This window comes from Amblyomma maculatum, chromosome 2 (assembly GCF_055883805.1).
Source record: "Amblyomma maculatum isolate TAMU_Amacu chromosome 2, ASM5588380v1, whole genome shotgun sequence".
Taxonomy (NCBI): Eukaryota; Metazoa; Arthropoda; class Arachnida; order Ixodida; family Ixodidae; genus Amblyomma; species Amblyomma maculatum.
In genome coordinates, this window is record NC_139345.1 from 106328207 (window position 1) to 106353778 (window position 25572).

The following is a 25572-nucleotide window of genomic DNA, read 5'->3' on the forward strand; positions in this document are numbered from 1 at the left end:
TATATGAACTTCAACTTGTATTATTTGCTCCCTTGCCTTGTTTCAGACAGATGTGAAAATATTGCAAGAGAAAATTTCACATCAAAAGTTGAGAAATAAATTATTGTAAATTTGACAATTTTTAATCATGCCACCCCCCCCCCCCTTATCATGTCCTGCATTTCACTAGTAGGAAAATGGTCACCCAGAAGTGCACTCATTTTTTTTTATTATTATTCAAAGGCTTGCCATGTGGCATAGAATGAGGCTGTCTTCTTAAAGGAAGTCATGCAGTCTCTTTTCTTCAAGAAACCGGAGCAAGCTCCGGCTCTTAATATTGTCCATTAGCCACACGTATAAATGTTCCTCCCTCGTAGCCGACAGTCCAACTTCTTGTAGTTGTCTTATTCTTGACGGCTGCATTCATGGGCACGTTCATAAAAGGTGGCGAAGACCCACCTCGGCAGTTGGCCTTGTACACTTAGGGCATGTACTCTGCACTGCATCCTCTTCAGAGCCCCGTCGGCATGTCACCGATGGGGTAAGGGCCCTAATCCTTGTAAGGGACACCTCTCTCGTTATGTTATGAGAGAGGGATTAAGTATAGTAACAGGACGTATAGTAACTGCATACGTTGTTTTCCTGAGTTAATGCTGAATGCAATGAGACAAAATCGAAGTAGGAGCATTTAATGTGATGGTCATATATTTGCAGAGGAAACCCTATGGTAAAAAATGTGTGCTAATATAATCGGGCATACAGGGCTTGATATGGCTTCAAACTTTCATTTTTGTGCAGCTGTATGGTCATATATCAAGTGGCAGTCTGCAAGTCGGACTTGAACATAGCAGCATTGCATGCAAATAAAGCTATATAATAAAGGCATGAAACGCGACAACACTTCGTCTCCGGGCCTCGTTACAGTTTGCGCCATTCTAAGACCATGCTGGGGACCAACCCTTCGATTTTAGCTGTGATGGTATTGGACTGTACATTTAATGCATGGATACTGAACTTAACATATGCTGGGGCACTTAGATTTACTGCAAAATTACGCTGGTAACGACGTTAGATCGACGTACTGTGCCACAAAAATTAAACAGTAGTATGTGGTTATTTATCATTAGATATCAAAAAGGGAGGAAAAGATGTTTGCTATCCCCGGCAGCACCTGGCTGAGGCGGCGAAAATGAAAGGATAGTAAGGAAGCGGTAGAGGAAATCAAAGAAGAGCGACAGAGAGAAAGGACAGGGTAGGCAAAAATAAGAAAATAAAGATATATACACTATATATGGTATAATGTACAGTAGAATCGCGACCGCGCCTTTCGCAGTAATGTGGTGGTCACAAAAAAAAAAAAAAAAAAATTAATAGCACAAAATTTGCATCACGTGATATAATAATACCGCGGTAGTATGTATGCTGCTATGAATGCACACGTTAATGAGCAACACGTCCTCCACCAAAGCGCATAGAAAATGGGGTAATGTGAACGCGCGGTTATGTTAACCTCCGTGATTATGAGAGTGTATATTTGTTTCCTTTGGCCATATGACCACGGTGGACATCAGTAATAAAATGATAATTTTCTTTACTTTAAATAGCAGCAAGTGCTTCCTATCTGTTAAAACTACATGACAAATATCTGACCTAACCGGTTTTCCTGTCTGAAGACGATAATTTACTAGCAGACGATATCACGTCGCAAAACGAACGAAGCCAGAGCCATCCAAAGCTTTAGGCATTCCTGTAGCCAAGATAGTCTGGGAGGCTGCGTTAATGGCGGTGTTTGTGCGCGGTCACGGTGTGCGATGCTCTTGTTGTACGCAAGTATTCATTGTTTCATATCTGCCAGTCACTGCCTGCAGGCAGTTTGTCGCGTGGCATGGAAGCTCCACAATAGCCTATGCGGTATGCGACGACGAGGGAAAGATTTCGTGAACGTATCGCTTGTGAAAGCATACAAGCCACAGACTACAAAGAATGTTGCGAAGGGCAGGCTTACTGGTGTCGGCAGGCCAGGAGATGACCGCAAGAGAAGAACTTTTATCATGGAAATGGCGAAGAATTGGCAGGTAAGTGCTGCAACTATGTTTACACGGGCGTATGTACCTTTTCCCTATTCCTGTTTCTCATTGCAATGGCAGTAGGGCTAGCAGTAGCAGTATCGGCAGTTGCGCGTCACTAGAGAAACAAAACTTTATTGTCGGAAGCTGAGTTACGGGGTACCCTAGTGGAAGAGCCAAGTAGCCGTCAGCTGGGGGCTCGCTGTTTACGGCGCCTAGTTGTATGTATCGGGACGCACGTTACGTAGCACTGGGCGGCAAGTGGCCGTCAGCTGGTGGCTTGCGGCGACTTTTTCAGAGCGGTGCGCACGGCGCCCAGTTGTATGTATACCTATCGGGGTTCGTGCTAAGGCAGCAGTAGGGGGGGGGGGGGGGGGAGGGAGGGAGGGAGGGAGGATGGAGTCTCCAACAATTTACAGCCCACGGCATCATCAGATGTGCCACCAGTTTTGCATTTGATGCGGCCATCTTCAGTGAATAGAGGCTTTGTCTGTGTACATTCATCTTTCATGGCCTTAATATTTAAATTGCCTGCACACCTCAAAGGGCAGTGAGACATTTCCAGTAATGCTGAGGATGACGCTTAGATCAGTTGCGCAAATTCAAGCAAGGTATCAAACTATTGCAAAGATGCATTCAAAAGACTTATTGCTTCAAATAGAATACAGCCTGATTCACTCCTGTGAATGCGTTCCGAATTTGCGTCCTGCGAGGGAAAATCAAAAGGTTCACATTCCAAAAAAAAAAAAAAAAAAAAAGCACCCAGCACGCAGTTGATAAATTCCCATTTTAGTTTTTGATCAATTCCATTTGGTATGTATGGGTTCAAGTCATTGAAAAAAAACAACAGCAGCAGGGTTGGCTGAAAATACATTTTATCTATGTTGCGTCAACAGACGCTTTGGCAAGAAAAAAGGAAACGCATGTCCCATAGATGTAAATACGTCAGTATTTTTTCCTAGTGACAATGAAGCAAAAAAAAAAAAGGAATGGTGCACTTGTGGTAAATTTCGCTGACCTTCCTGTGCTCCACTGTAACCTGGCGCTGACAATCCATGCATCCGATGGTAACGCAATATTATAAATATTTCAAAGGCATGTAAGCTCTCAATAAGTGTGCTCATGCGCGTTAATCTGACTGAAAACTAAGCCAACAGGCGAGAGCACAGTGAGCTGCTGCCAGGGACGTTACTCGTGATGGTGAGTTTTTGAGAAAAGAACAGCAGTGAAAACATTGCAAACTATTATGTATGAACATGGATAGGCTCCGATCGGAACGAGCCTTCACTGCTCAGCTAATGCGCACGATAGTTACTTTTTTCAATTGATGTTTTGTGTGAGTGCCTGCCACCGCCAGCACCGCGTCGCATCGTTGCCGCCGTTGCTTGTAGCCAGCGAATGCCGAATTGGTGAACCTTCTAAGGAGTTTCGAGGGCGTGCTCGAGTGAAATGTGCTGAGCACACCCGCCGCGTCAGGCTCGTGAATGCCAAGAACTTCCATCCATATTTTTTTCGCTCATTCTGAGAGGGAAATATATAAAAAAAAAAAACATTTTTCCACTGCCTTCGCTGCTCAAGTAGCATGGTGCTGCCTAGTTTTCGTTCTCATGGCAGCGCAGAATTCAACGAGATATCACCTACGAGAAACCAGCTGTTTAGGCAAGAGTTTGCATGTGCATAGAGGGTAGCTATACTTGCCAAAGCCATTTATGTAGAGAGACGCAGAGTTCTCCGAGGCAGAACAATAGCCAGAGCCTGTAGCAATGATTACTTTTTTGTAATACTTTGGAGTACTTTGACGAAAGCAAACATGCTGGTTTTGTAGATACTATAGAAAATACAAAAATATGACAGAACATATATCTACTTATGAGCCCTTTTAGCTGTGAATTTATTGTTCGTCCAATCATCAAACCCCTACCCAGTGATAACACATCCGCTGCCAAAAACGGCCATTGTGTGCCAGCACCCTCAGTGGCCCGAACTCATTTTTCGCGACCAACTTAAAGCATTAAACGCTGGATAATACACAAAACAACCAGCAGTTATTGTGTCACTATCTACGTAACCAAAAGGCAGAACAATGTGCTTAACAAGCATTTCGAAGCTCTTTTAAGGCTTTCTCTTTGCTGTAAACAATGTTTTTCATTGTAGCTTGCATGCAAGGAGTTGTCAAATGTTGGTCACTTGTAAAAAGTGTTTAGCATTGATGCAGTGCAGTGCATGAAGGAAGCTTGCAAACATCAGCTTCTTGTTAATTACCTATAACGAGGTTGCAAACTCTACTTGACTTGTTTCTGTTTGCATGTGTTCGCAGAGAATATTGAAATGAAATTGGATACCCACCTTGCACATGGCGGAAGGGCAGGGAGAAGCAAGAGGTAAAGGCACTGAGGATTGAAACCCCTGTGTTTATCTCTGAATATTGCCTTCTGCTTTTGCTGTTATGTAAGAAGTGGTACCTGCAGCAGTCCCAAAGATGAGCTGCTTGGCAGCTGGCTAAGCCATGATGTTGTACAGCTGGAATACCTCTTTTGAAGGGCTTTTGGGGCCCCAGTGTTGAGTTTTACCTGTCTCTAAAGATTAGAAAAACATTGTTACAGGATGGGAAGCTAGTGAAGAAAGAGCATGACCTATGGTGATGGGATGGGATGGTTTTTAATAATGGGAGCAGGCCTGGATCAAGTGCTCATGCCTGTGCCACTGCTCGCTTCATCTTCATTGTCCTTAGCAATATTCAGTGTCGAAAAGAAATTGAAGATGTTGGTTACTTTCCTAAACTTGACTTGCTGCTCATTAATTAGATATCTGCACATACTCTAACAGTGAGACGCCTTGTGACAAGGCCAATGTTGGGAGCATGCCCAATCCTTCCCTTAAAGCATGCCAATTTTCATGCTTCGGGTTGTTTCTTATTGGTCGTCAAGAATGTGCTTCTAGTTTCTTGTTGCACTACTGGCACCCCGCTGACTAATTGGCATGGTCAGGCGCGTCTCATGCACTTACCCGGGAGCTTTAATGCAATTATGGTTATGCTTACCTTCAGCACTTTTAACCGCATCTTATTAAAAGGCCATATTAGGAAAATAAAACAACAAATGCAGTGCTGTAAACAGCGCATTTCTAAAATGGCAATTTACTGTCTCCTTACATTTTAAGGGCCAGGTGAGAACTGTGGTCTCGATTTAGTACTTGGGATCTATATACAAGCAGAAACCATAAGTTAGTGTAACATTGAGGAGAACAATAGAAAAATTCTCTGAACATTGCACCCACATTCCTTTCCCCGCTCTCCCCTTCTGGTTGGTCTGTTTTGTCTGTTGTATTCTGTTGTATAATACCCCCGAAAAATATTTCTGGCTAGGCCACTGGTACCAAGAGTACTGTCACCAACTTGCCCAAGCTTCCTTATCTGCTAATTTGATTCAAATGTTGCAAAAAGCAGTTGTGCCTTTACGAGCCACCACACTCCATGCGTATCATATGAGTGGACACTGCCACAGTTCTCATGAATGTAGTTTTGCAATAGAGCTGCATATTAAATGATCTACCAACAAGGAAAATGGTTGGTATATTTATTGCATCAGTTAAGGGGTCGTCGCCAAACATACAGCACCTTAGAGAATTCGGCACCAGGTGTTTGCATAAGTGATAACTCATGGACAGATGCAATTGATATCTTGAGCAAGTATGAGCAATACCCACACAGCTAGTTTTCTATATTTTGTTTTTATCTACAATATTACTCTGATTCATTGGTATTGTGTATAGGTGCTCCCCAGTGCATGCTCAAGTTTGCAACATCTTGTCTGCCTGTGCAAATATAAAGAAGCAGCGACGTGCAGACCGGAACTTTTTGTAATGAATGCGTTGCATGCGGCAGTGTATTTATGCTAATACACAGTACCGAAGATGTGCATTATCACAATGGTGTGCAAGTGGCCGAGCAAGGGAACAATAGGCACCTGCTCGCACTGGTGAGTCAGCAGAATGCCACTGCTGCAACAGTGCCTTGCAGCATGCCCCTGGCAATCAATAAGCAGCTACTCAGTGACAGAAAAATAGCATGCTTGTTGGTAACGAAGGACACGCATGGTCCTAGAGCCAGTCTCGTCACCTGGTGTGTTACCATGAATGTGTGCATGATATGCTGCTGTGGAGTGGTCCAGTAAATTTTGTCCTTGATGGCAGACTTCTGTCCATAACACTTAAGAAGCCAGAAGGTAGACATGGACAGTATCTTTGTACATAGTGTAGGCACATGAAGTAAACATTCCACTGCATGATATTTTGTGCAGTCTGCTACACATAAGCATAGGGCTTTTCCTTCACTTCCTTTTATTACCTGTTTATATAGCTTGTGGTCATGGAAGTAAAAATATTACAAAGAGTATTTTCTTTTGCATTGCACGGCCAAATAAATCAACAGAAATAGGAAATGAGAGCTTCACTTCTTAATTTCAGTTGTAAATAGCGGCTAGTGACTCTATTAGCTAAAGATGCATTGCTTAGTGTGTTATTTGAGTGGCTGATTTTTGGGGTGCTCAGCTCTTGATCTGAAGCTTTTCTAACTGCATTCAACTTTCTGGTTGGCTTTTAACTATTTGTATAACAATGTTCAAGTAACTGTGTTCTATTTGCTTCTTTTTGCACCCCAGGTTTTTATGTAACCCCCCCTCACATAATACTCCAGTTGGAGCCTGTAAGGTATGTGAGTAAAAAAAATACAGTAAACCCTCGTTAACACGGACTCGCATATCTCGAAAAATTGGTTAAGTTCAAAATTTTCCACGTCGCGCTTTCACCTCCCATAGGTACTATGTACTGACTCCCGTTTATCTCGAAGCATTTTTCGGGCATAATGCGGATATGTCGAAATTTTGACCGCAAAGATCGAAGACACAGGTCATTACCAAAAAGTGATAGGGGCTCCAAGCGAGTGCTTTGTTCTTATATTAAGTGCTGAACGCAGTCACGTTTAAAGAGCGAATACAAAATTCCCGCAGACGCAGCCGTTTTTCACCTTGGGAGCAGTCACGTAAGCACCGATCGCACGCGGGGGCTGATGGGTCTTATTGGGCGTGGTTCGGTCAGCTGCCCTCCGCATGTGCATACCGGCAAGAGCAAATTAGTGATTGTGGGGTTCTGTTTTGTCGCGCCATATCCACGAAGCGTTGACTGATTTTTGTTGTATATGTGGTGTCCGCAACAAAGTTGAATGCAGCGGCGGCAACCAACGGCTTATGCGATGCGTTTAGCAGCTAGAGGACGCTTTTGTCGGGCAGAATGCCAACGCGAAGCTGGCAAGCATTACCCAGTTCTTCCTTCAAAAATCATAAGGTTGAGTTTTTCCTGAGAGTTCTTTTCCGTTAATTACAAGAGCTCCCTTAGTGCAGTGGAGCGTTGACAGGCGTGACAGGCCGAGGGACGCCAAAGCATTCCGCTCGGCGCTGTCGCGCTCAGGTTCTGGGTTTGTAGAAAATTTCGCGTATCACGCAGAAACAGCTCGCTAGGCAGCCAATCGCAGAAGGCTTTGGGCTACTCAATTTTCGTCCTGGTTCTTTTTTTTTTTTTTTGTGAGCGAAGTTGGTTTTCCTAGTCCGATTTGAGCGAAGAACCTGCAGACGCTCACTTCGTCTGATCCGTGCATATATGAGCGCATCGAGACAATTCAGTAAAAGCTTGGTAGGGTAGTAAAGGAAAATAAATATGCTAGTGTGGGTAGATATTAATTTTCTAAAGGAGCAAGAGGAAGTCATTGCTTCCATCGCAGTGTAGTAGCGCACCGCTGAGCTGTGACCTTCTTTTTTTTTTACACGCAATGCGCTACAAAACCATTCATCACTGTTTTACCATACGTCATGCTGTTTAGTGTTAAAAGCTGGATATAGCATAATTGTACTCCCCCTGACAGGCCCAATTGACCTTCATTTCCCCAGCTAGGGAACTGGAGATTGCGGACGCTTTATTAATGTGTGGAGCTATCCATGGTAGCTAAGGAGTTCAGCTCGGTTCTGCTCTCCTCGTCTGAGTTTTTCTTCCTGTTTTGACATGTAAATAATGTATATAAAACTTCTTTGCCAGCTCTACCTGCTGCTCCCCGTCCGATGTCTTGTCCACCTGATCACGCTACCCAGAAGCCTTGGCCCCGAACCTGATCGCATCAAGTGGATGGCTGCGGTGTAATGGTCTGCGCCTCCAGTCCTGACTCTGGTACAGTAAGTACATGGTCCTTCTCTTGGAACATTGCCAGGTTTTACAACTTGTAGATATTTGTAAGCTTCGGCAAATGAAGGGTGGTTTTAGAGGCAGATTGGTTTCCTCTAACCATATAGTGCAGGGACTTGCCATTGCTGCAGTAGTCATGGACTAAAAAAAGTTGCACAAACTGGCGCTGGTTTTAATCTTTGGGGAATTGGGCATTGACTGTGGGCCCATCCGCAGAAAACCAGAACTGATTAGGGCAATTGAGGACATCGGTGCGGACGCGGAGGAGATAGCAGAACGTTGGGAGCTTATTCAAGAAGAGTTAAAGAAGGCTGAGGAACAGGAGAAACTCAAAAAGGATCTTGAAGACAAGTAGAATGAAAGGGGGATCGAGAAAAAAACAGCTCGATCTGCAGTTAGCACAGGCAAAATACACTGGGAGACACACACCAAACTCCGTTGTGAGTCAGGAAGCATCAAGTGTTAAAATAAAAAACCTCTTGCTACCGTACAAACTAGGAGAAGACATAGGGTTTTTTCTCGTAAAGTTCGAGTGGGCGTGTGAAAATGTTGAGTTATCATCCGAGCTTTGGCCCCAGAAGCTGCTGACCATCCTCCCATGTGAGGCAGCCCAAGTGCTTGCTCGTCTGACAAAAGAAGGAGCAGCCGACTATGCTAAAGCAAAGGCAGCGCTTCTCAAAAAGTACCGCCTATCCCTCAGATGCGTTTTGCCGCCATTTCAGGGAAACCAGGTAACAACGTAATCAGTCGTTTCCGCATTTCACTTACAATCTGAAGGCAGACCTGACAGAATGGTAAAAGAGGAGAAGAGGCTTTCGGAACTCATGACAAAATAATAGAAGTGAATAACGGCCTGGGGGGCCAGTTGGTGCATGATGGAATTGAACGGCGGCGCAACATGGAAACGGACACAGACAAGAAGGGGACACCACATGCGCACACTACCAACTATTTATTAAACGGAAAGGTGGCATATTTATACGTCCATCTCAAGCATCAGACTCATCGCCACAGTCCGCTCCAAACCCAACACGTGAACGCCGAGCACCACCAACAGGAAATCAGACAAGATATTTCTAACCTCAGTAGATAAACTATCAAAAACGGGGGGAAAAAAAGTTTTTCTTTTTTTAAAACGGAAGGTAGGCCATATTTCATAGCAAATGCAGTGTGGACCGAAAACAGCAGAGTAAGACATGAGAAGCGACCAGCCCGAACCCTCACAAATAAAAAATAAAACTATAAAACAATCGTAGCAAAAGCAGAGTCAAAACAGTTAAGCAAAAGCAGTCAGAACCCTAAGCCAACAACAAAAGACGATCGTAGCAAAAGCAGAGTCAAAACAAAAGAAGCAAAAGCAGTCAAAAAAAAAAAAAGCTAGGCCAACAACAACAAAAGACGATCGTAGCAAAAGCCGAGTCAAACAAAGGAAGCAAAAGCAGTCAAAAACCTCAACCAACACCAACATTCGTAGCTCAAGGAGAGTCAAAGAAATGAAGCAAAAGCAGTCAAACACAATCGCATACCAAAGTCAAAAAAAGGGGGAGCAAAAACAGTCAGGAAATCGTTGTTTTAGGCTGGTGTTTTAGGTTTGACCGCTGTTGTTTCTTTTGTTTTGACTCTGCTTTTGCTACGATCATTTTTAGTTGCTTTTAGGTTCCTGACTTTTTGCTCCCCCTTTTTTTGACTACGCCTTTGGTATACGATTGTGTTTGACTGCTTTTGCTTCATTTCTTTGACTCTGAGCTACGAATGTTGGTGTTGGTTGAGGTTTTTTGACTGCTTTTGCTTCCTTTGTTTGACTCGGCTTTTGCCATGATCGTCTTTTGTTGTTGGCCTAGTTTTTTTTTTTACTGCTTTTGCTTCTTCTGTTTTGACTGCTTTTGCTACGATCGTCTTTTGTTGTTGGCTTAGGGTTTTGACTGCTTTTGCTTAACTGTTTTGACTCTGCTTTTGCTACGATTGTTTTATCGTTTTATTTTTTATTTGTTAGGGTTCGGGCTGGCCGCTTCTCATGTCTTACTCTGCTGTTTTCGGTCCACACTGCATTTGCTATGAGATATGGCCTGCCTTCCGTTTAAAAAAAAAAAATTTTTTTTTCTTTCCCGTTTTTGATAGTTTATCTACTGAGGTTAGAAATATCGTGTCTGATTTCCTGTTGGCGGTGCTCGGTGTTCACGTGTTGGGTTTGGAGCGGACTGTGGCGATGAGTCTGATGCTTGAGATGAACGTATAAATATGCCACCTTTCCGTTTAATAAATAGTTGGTAGTGTGCGCATGTGGTGTCCCCTTCTTGTCTGTGTCCGTTTCCGTGTTGCGCCGCCGTTCAATTCCTTAATAGAAGTGATCTGCCTGGAACAATTCTATAGCTGTCTAGGAGCATGAACGTGTGTGTGGGTGCAAGACAGGCCGGGAAATAAAAGCTTAGAACGTGCAGCAGAGCTGGCCGAAGAATTCCATGCTAGGTGGGAAACGGAGTGATCGCGTTCTCGGGGAAACCCTAAAGCAAACTAAAACGTGAACCCAGACTGGAAACCTAGCAAGCGGCACCTTGGAGCGAGACGAAAGCCACAGGGCAGAGTCGAGTAACTACCCTAAAGTGACAGCCGACAAAGGGAAGGAAACAGAAAGAAAAATCGGTCTGTTTCCGATGCAACGAGCCCGTTCACTTTGCCAACACATAGGAAGTTGAAGGTTTTGTTCTCTTCGGCAGATGCAGATGAAAAAAAAACATGCGCCTGCTAGAGCCATACCTAAAAGATGCAGGTTAATGGGAAGCATTGTCGGGTTCTGAGAGATTCCGCGGCCATCATGGACGTAATCCACCCCACATACGTGAAGGCAGCTGACTTAACGGGGGATTGTGCATGTATTAAACAGGTTCCCGTAAAGAATAGCCCATGTTTGCCGGTCGCACGTGTCAGAATAGGCCCATTTGGCATTCTGGAAATAGAGGCAGCGGTATCACGGAACCTGCCAGAGCAGTTTCCGTACCTCTTTTCGAACAGGTCAGAGCAGATGCTGCAGGAGGAAGGTCGTAGCTTCGGTGACCGAGCCGTCCAAGCGCTCACTTGATTGAAAGCCCGCGAAATTGCAGCTGAACTAAGCCGAAAGAAGAATGAGCTTTCTCTCGCGATGGGCCAGGCAGTGGCAAACCAAGGTAGTATCAGATTTTGGCAGAGTGGCTCAGGTCAGTGACAGAGAGGACTTTGAAGGCAAGGAATCGGGCACCGTGTCCCCGAATGAATCAAGGGAGATAGCGTCTATTGTAGTGCAGCCACGTGTGGAACCTTTGTTAGCTCTGGCAAAAGTCGATAGACGATAGCAGCCGAGCCGTAAAAGACATGGTAAAAATGAAGATAAATACGAAAAGCATTTGTGGCGAACACCCTTCCTCCCAAGTGTGGCAGAGCTTCACAAAGGCCAACCTAGAATGCCCCAAGCTAGGGTGGCTGCGGGAAAAAAAAAAAGCTGCGGAGAATTGAGCGGCCGAGAAGGATAGAACGAGTATGGGAGAAGAATAGGAAATAATGAACGTACTGTATGCATGAAGTGCACGTCATAGCCATCGTACAAAAATTTTGAAACCGAAGCAGCGATCTACGTATTCTAATTCTATAGGAAACCATTTGGGAGTAGAAAAGAGCAACTTAATAAGATGTGCATGGTTCTTAAATGAACAATATGTATACAAATGGACGGTTCAATAGTTACAGTAATGGAGTGTTGTGCTAGAATTCTTTACAGCCGTGACCGCAATAAATATTACTCATATTGCTCTTAGCTTTAAGCTCTGGCATTGACAACTCTATCCAAATTGAACCGACTGGTAGTGACAGGTTGTTTACAGCTGTTGATGAAAACATAGGCCATCATGATATTATTGCAAGCATATTTGCTCCTTTTTGTACTTGGTTATTACAAGCAAACTTAATTTTGGTCCCTATTCCTAGGGACGCTGCACCTCTTACAACACCCACTGTTCAGTCGCTTTCATTTAAGGTACAAACGCGCCACTGCTGCTCGGTACCTTGGATGAGGTTTTCAATGGGGTTACCTCTGATACCTAGCAATTGCTGTAATATTTATACCAACTACTGCAGTGAAAAAAAAAAAGTAACACTTCATCACTGTAACTGCTGCATGCACCTTTAAACGTGCCTTAATTTTATTGCCTATTCTTATGGACACATGACCTCTTGCTATTGCTTTGTTCAGTAAGCAATCGTCTTTCATTGCTTCAATTTCTATCTCTCCACCACTTTCTTGTTGCTCCGGGTGTGATCATGTGATTTCATTGTTCAAATCGTATTGTTTTATCACATGTGAAGGATTTAGCCTATACATAATGTTTTTTTTTTTTTTTAGATGCGCATCGGGAGTGTTTTCTACATAGAAATGAATCGATTGAGTTGTATGACTGGCGCGAAAACCGACACAGTTTGGCACCCCCAAAAGATCTGTGTCCTGTGGTTGGAAGGGGAATAAAGAAGAGGATAATCAGCGGAAAAGCCTGCCTAACAAAAGGTAGCACTGCATCACTGTAACTGCTGCATGCACCTTTAAATGTGCCTTATATTTATTGCCTATTCTTATAGACAGTGGACCTCTTGCTATTATTGCAGTAGGCAACCGCCTTTCAAGCTTTAATTCCTATCTCTCCACCACTTTCTTGTTGTTTCGAGTGTGATCATTCGATTTTATCGTTCAAATCATATTATTTTATCACGGGTGAATGATTTCGCCTACACATACATGCTTTCATTTTTTTTAGGTGCGCACTGAGAGTGTTTTCTACGTAGAAATGGATCGATTGAGTTGTATCACTGGTGCGAAAACCAACACTTCGGCACCCCCAGAAGATCTGTGTCCTGTGGTTGGAAGAGGAATAAAGAGGATAATCAGTGAAAAAGCCTGCCTAAAAAGTTACAAAGATGACGCAAAACCGAAATGCTGATCAGAGTGAGTGATTACTTCTGGTATCCCACTTCACTTGCTATGTGATGTGACTGTATATGAAGCACCTTAGTATATTTTGTGGTATACTCGCTGAAAATTGTGTAAATACTAAATTTTTCCTTGTTCAATTAGTTTGAGTGACGCACAAATTGGATTAAAACGAAGTCATTCACACATCTAATGCCCATAGACATTACATACGTGGATGACCCCATAATTGTGTTCATGCAATAGTTTGTCGAATACATTAATATGTTAAAAGTCGCCTTTTTTACTGTTAACCGGAGTAATACATATGCTCCATATCATAGCATTATTTGCCTATAGTTTGTAACTGCTCTTTCTTAAATTGTATTCTACAAAGTATACGTGTGTCATCTTGTACGTCTATTTAACTCACGAACAATTTGCGATCGAATTCCTTTTGTGATGTTGTTTCAGCTACAAATAACGAATAACAGTTGTGACAATATAGGTGGCTTTAGGTATAACGCGTAGCGCAGAAATCTTTAATATATGCGATGATATTTTTATTCACCGCATTGCCTAAACGAACATGTTTAAAGAGACGAAATGAAAACAAATATGCATGTCTTCGGACACGAACAGTAATCGTGGTGCCATCACCATTTTATTTTAATTAAATTTTCCTATGTCGTGGGCTAATGTCTCGACACAAAGGAAAGACCCTTAGGTTTGCAAGATGCAGCATAGTTTTCCCGAAAAAAGAAAACAAGAACGCCTATCACTAAAGAAAACACCGTTTTTTGTCGTTTCAAAAAGTTGCACATTTGGAGGCCTGCTGCTTGCGCACTAAAATTTTGTCATCCATTGTTTTTTACTCACCAAATCAACATAACTTTTATTTGTATAAGAAGTATTAAAAGCTTGTTTCATTGATTCAGTTGATTTAGTAAAAAATCGCAAACTTTGCTTCAGGAGCAACGCGCTACAAAAATGTTAATTTTCGACCTTACATACTGGCGTAATGCGTTACGTTATTTGCACTAAAACATTGTGTTTATTACGCAGGTTATATTGTTATTTTAAGGCAGAATCTGGAGCTCTATGCTGGTATGTGTGTTCTTTGTAACACCTCCAAAATTATTATGCTGGAAAGAGATTTGCTTATGATTATAATTATAAAAAATTACACATTGAAAAATGACCTTCAAAATTATATGAAGGAAAGAAGCCAACAGTCGGCGAGGCCGAGGAAAGCGTTGGGGCTGGTACTTTTGTCTTTTTTTTTTAATGTTTACTTGGATAATCACAGAAATTATTAATGTAATCTGATTAGGGGAAAGATAATTAAACACAAAGTAGAAGAAAAAACAACGTGCCGATGGTGGGAACCGAACCCACGACCTCCGAATATTGCGTCCGGTGCTCTTCCAACTGAGCTACATTGGCCGCTGTCCCCCCTGCTACTTTCTTGGGTATTTATGTTGTCCATATACGAACCTTGAGAGTGTTCACCGGCGCCACCCTCAACCATAGCGGTGGACGTGGAACGGCCTTTGTTACCGCCAGCGTCACATAGAACGTGATCAAGAGCGAGGGCGAAAGCTGTGCTAAAACCCTGTTACGCTACCTATGGCTTCAAGACTGCCAGAACCGAGACCTCCGTATGCTACAAGCAGATCAATTAAGGGGAAATGAGGGTGCTCGTTGTAATACATGAAGGAAAGAAGCGAATAGTCGGCGAGGCCGAGGAAAGCGTTGGGGATTGTACTTTTATGTCTTTTTTTTTTAAATGTTTACTTGGATAATCACAGAAATTATTAATGTAATCTGATTAGGGGAAAGATAATTAAACACAAAGTAGAAGAAAAAACAACGTGCTGATGGTGGGAACCGAACCCACGACCTCCGAATATCGCGATTATCCAAGTAAACATTAAAAAAATAGAAGACATAAAAGTACCATCCCCAACGCTTTCCTCGGCCTCGCCGACTGTTGGCTTCTTTCCTTCATGTGTTATAACGAGCACCTTCATTCCTCCTTAATTGATCTGCTTGTAGCGTAAGAGGGTTCTAGAACAGCTTTCGCCCTCGCTCTTGATCACGTTCTATGCGACGCTGGCGGTAACAAAGGACGTTCCACGTCCGCCGCTATGGTTGAGGGTGGCGCTGGTGAACACTCTCAAGGTTCGTATACAGACAACATAAATACCCAAGAAAGTAGCAGGGGGGACAGCGGCCGATGTAGCTCAGTTGGAAGAGCACCGGACGCGATATTCGGAGGTCGTGGGTTCAGTTCCCACCATCGGCACGTTGTTTTTTCTTCTACTTTGTGTTTAATTATGTTTCCCCTAATCAGATTACATTAATAATTTCTGTGATTATCCAAGTAAACATTAAAAAAAAAGACAAAAGTACCATCCCCAACGCTTTCCTCGGCCTCGCCGACTGTTGGCTTCTTTCCTTCATGTATTATAACGAGCACCCTCATTTCCCCTTCAAAATTATAGTATTGTTAGTTATGGTCAATAATAAACTTGATTGAATACTACTGCACCTAGCAATAAAAAAAGAGTGCAGGACAGAGAAAAAGTTCAGCCTTCACTTGCGTTCTGTCATGAATTTGACAGAAATAGGGAATAATTCAATTTTAAGCTATATTAAGTCTTTGCCGACAAGCAGAAAAAGGGTTTATAAGCTCTGACAAGGCTTTAAATTTTACAAGACTGTAACTAAATTCAGCAAATACTAAATTGAAGATTTGATGCCTACTCCATGAGGTGGAGCCATATAAGCACATCTATAGAATAAAAACAGGCATTTTTATGTTTCTAATAATTCATTTTGCAGAATTGAATATATTTACTGACTCGTATTAACAAAGTAGTTTGCATTGTTTCCAGAGATTTTGATACAAATCGATGTTGTGGCAGTTTCTTCAATTCTAATCAGTTTTCCTTATTTTATCATTTTTTTTAAATTTTGCCCGATTTCAATATAATATGCAGAAAAAAACAAATCTAGAGCTTAAAATTTTTTTAGAAATAAAGAATGGAACCTTGATAATCTAGAGATAGTTTCAGTGCCACAATATTATTGGATCTTGCAAGAATGCAGACTGAATTTGGCCATTATCAGGACAAGCACTCGGTTTAATATTCAACGTTATATTTTTAAACAATATAACGCAACACATTTTAGTCCGTGATATTTTTGAGGCACTGAAGATTCTTGACCGGGATTTGAATGAAAATCGAATATGATCCTTTTTTTATTTGCAGCAAATTTACACTTTACTGCTGTTTTCGAATTTTGGGCAATTTTGATAAGTTGTGGAGAACACACCTTGCGGTCTGGAGCTCCAAAAATTGCTTGGAATTAAGAACATGCGTTAGGAAGTGAAAACATATTTAGTGCAACCAACCTAAGCATCATATTCCAGTATATAAGATTAAAAATGAATATTTTTGCAGCCCATTGCTCTTGAAGCAAAGTTTGCGATTTTTAATAACTCAACTGCAAAAACAAGACGGATTTCTAATAGTGTTTGTAAATGTAAAATTTAGTGAGTAAAACATACATGACAAAATCGTGGTATCCAAACTTGCAACATTTTGAAATGACAAAAACAGCGTTTAATTTCTACCTCTAAAGATATACCGTACAATTTTTTTGTTTTCAAGGAAACTACGCCGTATCTTGCAAAGCTAAGGTTAATTCCTTTGTTTCTGATATTTGCCCATCACATACAAAAATTTAATTGGAAACTAAAGATGGTCATGGGACCTCGATTATAATTCTTATCTAAGGCACCCATATATATGCTGTGGGAAAGCTGCTATCAAGGGCTTATTTTTAAAATTACATATTTCGAACGGTTGTGCCATCTAAGAAAATTTGAAAGCTAGGCGCACCTTCGGTGTCTCCAGCCCTCACTTTCTGTTACAGCTGCATTTGCGAAGCTGAATTAATACGTTGAGTACTATATTTTAGCCACGTATATTGCACTGTTGCGTGTCAATTTTAAGAAAGGCCGCAGTGACGCGATTCTCGTAGTATTTGTAAGTGAAATCTGTAAAGCTTACAAATCTACCCATTAATATGCTCTCACGCAGATTTTATGCATGGTACATTACACCTGGTGTGTCCGATAGCTTGAGACAAGGGTTAGAAATAAACCATTGGAAACAGGCGATGGAAACCGGGGGTGCATTGCTGGCAGCCACTTCGCACAGCGCAGTACATTTTTATTTTCTGCATAGGAAAGTGAGGTTATTCTCTCCAAGTACTAAATATTCACTTTAGACAATAAATAGGACTTAGAGTCGGCGAGCACGTTCGGAAACCCCTGTTTCAATATTTGCGGTTAGAAACCTCATGTGTAACTTTTTATTCGTCTGCAGAAAAATTCCGGGTTATGTAAATACCGAGACCGTTACCAGCCCATTCGCGCACCTCAATTGCGCTGCTCTCAACATGATTTTGAGCGGACGAAACAACCTGCCGCTATGATGGCTGGCCCCATGCATGAGTAAGGGTGATATGCTGGCAATGGTTGCTTCACGTCGGCCCTTTGGCACACATGAAGGTGCGAGTTACAGTGAGCGCGCCGAACTTTGCAATGCGGATAACGACTACAAAGCGGTAAGGATATAAATGAGTGTGAAATGGGTTTTACTGAGGGTTCAACAGAATATAGTCCTCTGTAAGCTGCACGGCGAAAGCACAGGAACACAGTCCGTCTAGGCACAAACCAGCGAGCTCGAGCAGCGCAGCGGCACTTCGTTGTTCTCTTCCTCGTGTTTCGTGACATCTGCTCTTCGTTCACTACAATTTCCCGGGAGCGAAGAGGAGCCACCCTGGCGACCTATGGTGAGGGCAAGACGAGCGGGTCGTAGTATGTTTTGAGGCGGTTCACGTGCACAGTTTCGCGGCCGCGAGGACGCATGTCCGAAGAGAGAGTGAGTGGCTCCACGATATAATTTACAGGGGAGGTTTGGTGAACGATGCGGTAGGGGCCGTGGTATTCAGTTCGAAATTTCGATGACAATCCCGGTGGGGTGCCAGGAACCCAGAGCCAAACGAGGGACCCTGTAGGGAAAACATGTGGCGTCTGATCTTTGTCGTGACGATGCTTTTGGCGGCCTTGAGATTCCGATGTTAAACTGCGGGCCAGCTGGCGACATTCCTCCGCATGCTTTACAGCGTCAGAAAGTGGAGTCCACTCGGAGGAGTCTGGACGATATGGTAATATAGTGTCCATCGTGGACAAAGCCTCACGCCCATAAAGGAGGAAGAAAGGGCTAAATCCAGTGGTTGACTGCGTGGCGGTGTTGTACGCGTACGTCACGAAAGGAAGAACAGCGTCCCAGTTAGTCTGATCGGCGGCAACGTACATCGTGAGCACATTTCCAAGAGTATGATTGAAGCGCTCAGTCAGCCCGTTAGTTTGAGGGTGATAGGCTGTGGTGGTTCGATGTATGATGCGACATTCGGCCAGTAGAGCTTCAACGACATTGGAAAGGAAGACTCGGCCTCTGTCACTGAGCAGCTCACGCGGCGCGCCGTGGCAAAGGACAAAATGATGAAACAAGAACAGGGCGACCTCACGGGCAGTAGCGGCAGGTAGGGCAGCGGTCTCCGCATATGGGGTGAGGTGGTCGATGCCGACGATAATCCAGCGGTTCCCAGAGACCGTGCAGGGAAGTGGCCCGTAAAGATCAACGCCAATGCGATCAAAAGGACGGGCCGGGCATGGAACGGGTTGTAAGGGGCCAGAAGCACGAGGTGTGGATGGCTTGCGGCGCTGACAGGCGATGCAGGAGCGGACATATTTGCGAATATAACCGTACATTCCGCGCTAATAGTAGCGTTGAGAAATTCTTTGAAACGTCTTGACTACACCAGGATGGGCACACTGAGGGTCGGCATGGAAAGGGGCGCAAATTTCATGTCGTAAATGGCGGGGAATGACGAGAACCCACCGTCGACCATCAGTCATATCATTGTGGCGGTAGAGAAAACCATCTCGTAGGGCAAAGTGTGGTGCTTGACGGCGTAAAGTCCGAGAAGGCGCAGCGTTGGGAGAAGTGGACATGATGTCGATAAGAGATGCGAGCCACGGGTCTTTGCGCTGCTCCGCAGGCATATCGGCGATGGTTAGAGTCGACAGGACGGGATCAGCTGCCGTGGAGCAAGCAGGTTCGCTGGATAGGGGAGAACGAGACAGAGCGTCGGTGTCCATGTGTTTACGGCCAGAACGATATACAACTCGAATGCCAAATTCCTGAAGGCGGAGGGCCCATCTTGCGAGGTGGCCGGACGGGTCTTTAAGAGAGGACAGCCAACATAACGCGTGGTGGTCCGTGGCGACGTCAAACTGGCGACCGTACAAGTAGGGTCTGAATTTCGTTAGTGCCCACACAATTGCCAAACACTCCTTTTCTGCAACTGAGTAGTTGCATTCAGCTTTAGAGAGAACACGACTCGCGTAGGCGAAGACGTATTCCTGAAAGCCGTTTTTTCGTTGAGCCAAGACAGCTCCGAGGCCAATGCCACTCGCATCAGTATGGACCTCAGTGGGTGCGGTCGGGTCGTAGTGGCGAAGGATTGGTAGCGATGTCAAAAGATGGCGCAATGCGGTGAACGCTTCGTCGCACTCGGCTGACGAATCACTTAACTGACTGTTTCCCCCGAGTAGCTTCGTCAGGGGTGCAATAATAGAAGCAAAGTTCTGTATGAAGCGTCGAAAATACGAGCACAGACCTATGAAGCTTCGAAGTTGCTTGAGTGAGAACGGTTTAGGAAACTCTGCGACTGCGCGCAGCTTGGCCGGATCAGGACGAACACCTTCCTTAGAGACGATGTGACCCAAAATTGTCAACTGCTGGGCACCGAAGTGACAGTTCTTAAGATTCAATTGTAGGCCAGCGTCAGTAAGACAAACCAAGACTTGCCGCAAGCGCTCTAGGTGCGTAGCGAAGTCAGTGGAAAAGACAACAATGTCGTCCAAGTAGCAGAGGCAGATGTGCCACTTGAACTTCCGCAAGATGTTATCCATCATTCTCTCGAATGTGGCGGGCGCATTGCACAGACCGTAGGGCATCACATTAAATTCATAAAGGCCATCCGTCATCACAAATGCGGTCTTAATCTCGTTCACAGGCGGCCATTGGTACTTGCCAGTAACCGGAACGTAAATCAAGGGATGAAAAGTACTCGGCACCTTGGAAGCAATCAAGAGCATCGTCTATACGCGGAAGGGGGTAATTGTCCTTGTGGGTAATTTTGTTGAAGCGTCTGTAATCGATACAAAAGCGAAACGAACCATCTTTCTTCTTGACTAACACCACTGGTGAAGACCAGGGGCTTTGAGATGGACGGATCACACCACGTAGCATGTCCTCAACTTGCTTATTGATCACGCGGCGCTCTGCCGCTGACACACGATAGGGCGCTGTCGAAAAGGCGTTAGAGCCGGTCTGAATGTGATGCGCGACTGTGGAAGTGTGGCCGAGAGGTGTGTGGGCGGCGTCGAACGCGGAGCAAAACGTCTGTAAAAGGGCCGCAAGCTGCGTTCGGTAGGTGGAAGGAAGGGCGTCATCGATGGCGGTTCGGAAGGAGTCGTCTGGCAACGAATCAGGCGTCGAATCGGACTGCAGAGCATCAATGTAGTTACCACATTTGGTCTCGGAGGCATCCAGGTCAGAGAGAAGGTGGGCTGGTTCAATGGAACTGGGAGATTCCCCACGTAGCAAAGTAATCGGGCGCGGAGACGGATTGTAGATGAGTAGCTTCGTGAACATCGAGAACAGCAGACGACAGCGGCAGGTGCTTGCGGTGGATGAAGGATGCAGATGGTGTAAACAGAACACTAACGGCTGACACGGCAGGACACGAAAGAGGTACAAGGGCACAAGCTTCTGGAGCTACGTCGACATCTTCAGCGATGGTAAGCTTTTGAGGACACACTGAACGGTTTTCGTCGTGCAGTACGTCGCACAGTGCAGAAAATTCCACTTCAGCTCGGGCGCAATCGATCACGGCGTTATTTTTAGACGAAGTCCCATCCAAGGATCACATCGTGAGAACAAGACGACAAAACTACGAACTCGACACTGTATAAAAGACCTTCAATGACGACACGCGCTGTACCGTCTGTTGCAGAAGTTTGCGGCCCAACGCGCCGGGCAGAGGAGCAGTATCGCTCCCGAGAGGCGGCGCTGCGCCCGCCGGCGCTGCCTGGTGACGTAGCTATAAAGAGTGAGGAGGCTTGTTCTCTTCCCCTCATCCCGCGGCTGAGAGCAAAGATGTGCGATATCAACCGCGGGATGAGGAGAAGAGAACAAGCCTCCTCACTCTTTATAGCTACGTCACCAGGCAGCGCCGTCGGGCGCAGCGCCGCCTCTCGGGAGCGATACTGCTCCTCTGCCCGGCGCGTTGGGCCGCAAACTTCTGCAACAGACTGTACATGCTGCTAAAGGTGCAATCCTCTCTTCGCTGGCAGTGCGGAGTGACAAACCGTTAAATGGCGTTGTAACTTTTCGTAATCATCGGCAAAGTCGCTCATGAATCACAGACACTGCAGCACCTGTATCGACCAGCGCATGTACAGGCAGACCATCGATAGAGATTACTATAACGTTCGTGGGCAAAATATGAGGCCTTGAGCTTTTCGCAGAGCAAGCAGTTCTCGCCTCATGAACCGCGGAACTTATGGCGATTTCCACTGGTCGCTACGGAGCACGTTTTCTTGCTCCGGGACGACGATTTCGATTTCCACTGGTCGACCAAGATAGGTTGCGCGTATTCCGCTGGTCGTTTGGGGCAGCTCGGGCCGCTCCAGCTCGATCCGCCGACCGAAGTCGGATCTCGCCGGAAGTCCTAGTCGCTGACGCGGTCACTTCCGGATGCTGCTGGATTCTTTTGGCTGTTTTTGACCGTTTCAGCGACATCGGCAGAGGACGCTGGATGTCACCGTATTTTGCGCGAATTTGTCGAAGTGCGTCTATCGAAAAACGTCTGCAGCGTTAAAAAAATGAGAAAGCAAGTTGTTGAGGGCCGCACTCCTGCCTATTTATCAAGCGCAAACATTTTGGCGCTGGGATGCGGCTACAACTTTCGAAACCGGCTCAGCTTTACTTCCGCCGCGCGCTCTACATGTTCCGCTGGTCGACCAAGGCTGATTCGCTCTGTAGCGCTTTAGGTCGGCTCGGACGCCCAGCTCCGATCGACCAGTGGAAATCGCCATTAGTTTCCCTCATCAGCAGGGGGTGGTCGCCAGCGCATTGGTGACAGTGACCTGCGACGTGGAGAAGAACGATGGGTCGTGTACGAACGCTGTTCGGCGTCGTATGCAGGTGAAGACGGAGCAGAATGAAGCAGCGGTGGGGAGTCCTCCAAAGACGCAGGCTCGGGACACGCAGCCATGTGGCGACGGCACCGACGAGCCACGTGTCCAGGGCAACCACAGTAGTAACTTGGGCGATTGTCCGAAGTGCGCTACGGGTTGTAATAGCGTGGAGTCGCAGGATGAAGCGGAGCCTTTTGAGGAAGCGGTGCATGACGTAGGACAGGCTGCACGGGTGGTAACGGCTGAGGCGGAGGCCGCGCAGCTACTGCCGCGTAGGTCAAAGGGGCTGGGACAGAAGGTTGGCTATATTGTAGTGGTCCTCCGACGTATGTCAAGGGAGCGACAGCAGGAGCTTCAGGAAGCGTGGGAAGTACTGAGACTTGTTTGCGGATGACTTGCTGCAACTTTGGAACCAAAGGAGGGGAAGCGTCAAGACGATGGGGAACGAGGGATGCATTTTCGGGGTTTCCTATTGTACTGGGGAACAAAATGCAGACGTGAGGGTTCTTTATCGCAAATAATGAAACGTGGTTTGAGCCGGTACTCTTCAAAGTAGCAACACCATTTAATGTGTAAGTCATTAATCAGTAACTTAGGTAAATAATGTCAATTAAGGATTCCAAACAAAACCTTTTCTGTGGTGCTCAAGGTAGCTTCCAGCGATATGTATTTGGTTTCCTTCCCCTGCCTCAGAAATGTCTTTTTTCCCCCTTGGATCAAATTTGCTTACACAAGCAGTATATGTGTAAAAATATATCATCCGATGACTACATCACCACTGATCCCACTGAAGGGCCTTATAAATGCTTGAGTGACAGCCTTTTATCACTTTAACAGGCTAGAAAATTCACATGAATACGGAATGAAGGCTGATATTTTCTTTCGTATATTTTCTAGGATGCCTGAGGAGAGGCAGCGTGTACCTGAGTGACGTCCTCTCCAGGAAGACCGCGGCAGCAGTCAAGCGATGGCTCGTAACGGTGAAGTAATGGGACGGCAGGCACAACGAGCAGGGAAACGTGACATCCTTAACTCAGCCTAGAAGCTGAATGCCAGAATAAATTGCTGTGAAGCCTCACAAACTTAGTAAGCTGTAAATGCCATTTTGTATTAGGAGGGCTTTGAGCCTTTCGAATATTTAAGAAAGACCAATAAAAAGTGCTGTTTAAACCTACATTTGTCGATGCACAGGCTTTTTTAAGCTACATACGTATGGGTTGCTTTTCACCTGCCCGGAGAACAGCATTGCTGATGCCACAAAGTTAGAGCCCGCTTGGAGGAGAAGATGCGCATCTCAAAATGCTGCCGCAACACTAATTTTCAGCAACAATAGCACTGCGGACGTTTTAATGGGTAAACGATAGGCCATGGATGAGTAGGTCACTAATTACACATGGATAGGCCACTGGGCAGCGTGTACTGCCGAAGTAGTTGGGCCATGTGGGTACGCCAGCGCCCATGCATGACCCTAGCGCGGCAGTAGGCTGGCCAAGTCGGCAATACTCATTGGCCCGAGGTCTACTGCCGATGGTGGATAAACCACCGGCCAGCGAGTACCACCGACGAGGTTGGGCCATGTGTGGATAAGCCATGGCCCATGCATGACCCAAGTGCGGCAGTAGGCTGGCCAAGTCGGCAAGCCATGGCCCATGCATGACCCTAGCGTGGCGGTAGGCTGGCCAAGTCGGCCATACTCGTTGGCCCAAGCTCGATTGCCAATGATTGGCCATTCTTAGGCCATTGTCAATCCCCGACCTTGGGCTGAGGTTGGTCGCCTAGGTTGGCCCGGTGAGTTTCAGTCGGCCATATTGCCAAGGTCCGAGCGCGGGCCGACCATAGGCTTGCCGCTTGGGTATCATGCTTCAATTAACTTGGCAAAATAAAAAATTTTTGAAGCTTGAATAAAGAATTCTGCTTCGATCATTGCATTCACTGCACCTTCAGCTTTATGTAGAAAAAGGAATTACATCTCTATCTGTCCTAGATGCAGAGATATCGACGAACTAAACCAGCCAAGTGTCCAAAATTTGAGTTTTGAGAAAATGGGAAAAAACAAACTAGGCACAATTTATTCAAAATTTCGAAAAGATATATACATATTTACACTTGCAGACAGCTAATATGCACCAGGCATGTAATCTGACTGCTTGGGCTGACTAGAATGCCGCTTTTTCAGTGCCCGATGCATGTTTTCCGCAGAGGCACGCTTGCGTACTGATTCGGCTGTTCGGCGCCTGTCCTTCTCAGCCATCCTCCTGATATTCTGGACGCCAGGGTTCATATTTAGCTCACTCAGTATTTTTGAGCATGCTTGTAGGTTTCCTGCATTGAAGCGGACAACAGCCTCCGCAACAGCTGCTTGAACGGAGAACAGTGACGCATGGCGCTCCTTTGGTGCGAGTGACCATATTAGGGAGTGCAAGCTTTCATTACTGTTCTGGGTTTTTCCCTGCTGGCACCGCTCTAGCAGCTTTGGGTCTGCCAAACGCTCATAAATAGGCAAAAGTGCTTTGCACACATGTGGTGGCAAACTGTATCTGTGCTTGGGAGCAGGCTCTCCCTTGGCTGCAGCAGCATTCTGGCGGCACCACGAGTTTGCGCCTGTCGGGCAGAGGGTGTGATTTGACACGGTATCATTGGAGGTTACGTGATGATAGGTAGCCATCACTGCCTTATGCATTGCCCCAACATCTCCAGCATGGGACTTCAGGGCCCAGCTGTAATACGATGTCAACTTGGTGACAAGGTCGCCTGTCAGCTTTCCTTTGCCACTCAAGCTCTCTTTTGCATCACCTTTATGCTTGGCAATTGCATTGCGTAGGGCCGTTCCCATCCGCTTCTGCACATGGTTTGTGCAATCTTCTTTGCTGATTTCGATGTAGCCGTACACAGCTGATTCTTGCAATGCAAGAAATGTGCGGCTATCGCCGTCTGAGAGCATGGTCGTGTACCTAAGGCCATGTTTCTCCAGTGACCTTTCGAACAAAACAAGTCCGGCCTGAACTTCCATTTCACCGGACTTT

General features: G+C 45.3%; 1 protein-coding gene, 1 long non-coding RNA gene and 1 other non-coding gene across 3 annotated transcripts in view; 2 read left to right on the forward strand and 1 right to left on the reverse strand.

The window, feature by feature from the left end:
- Positions 1–25572, forward strand: part of LOC146199488 (U2 snRNP-associated SURP motif-containing protein) — a 78871-nt gene that overhangs the window by 40486 nt on the left and 12813 nt on the right. The gene's annotated exons all lie outside the window — the stretch shown is intronic.
- On the forward strand, positions 1735–23723 carry LOC146199489 (uncharacterized). The gene is made up of 6 exons (XR_014705086.1): positions 1735–2054; positions 4363–4426; positions 8130–8263; positions 12643–12801; positions 13049–13236; positions 23447–23723. It is a non-coding gene; the product is annotated as an uncharacterized LOC146199489 (long non-coding RNA).
- Positions 14574–14646, reverse strand: TRNAL-CAA (transfer RNA leucine (anticodon CAA)). Its single transcript has one exon. It is a non-coding gene; the product is annotated as a tRNA-Leu (tRNA).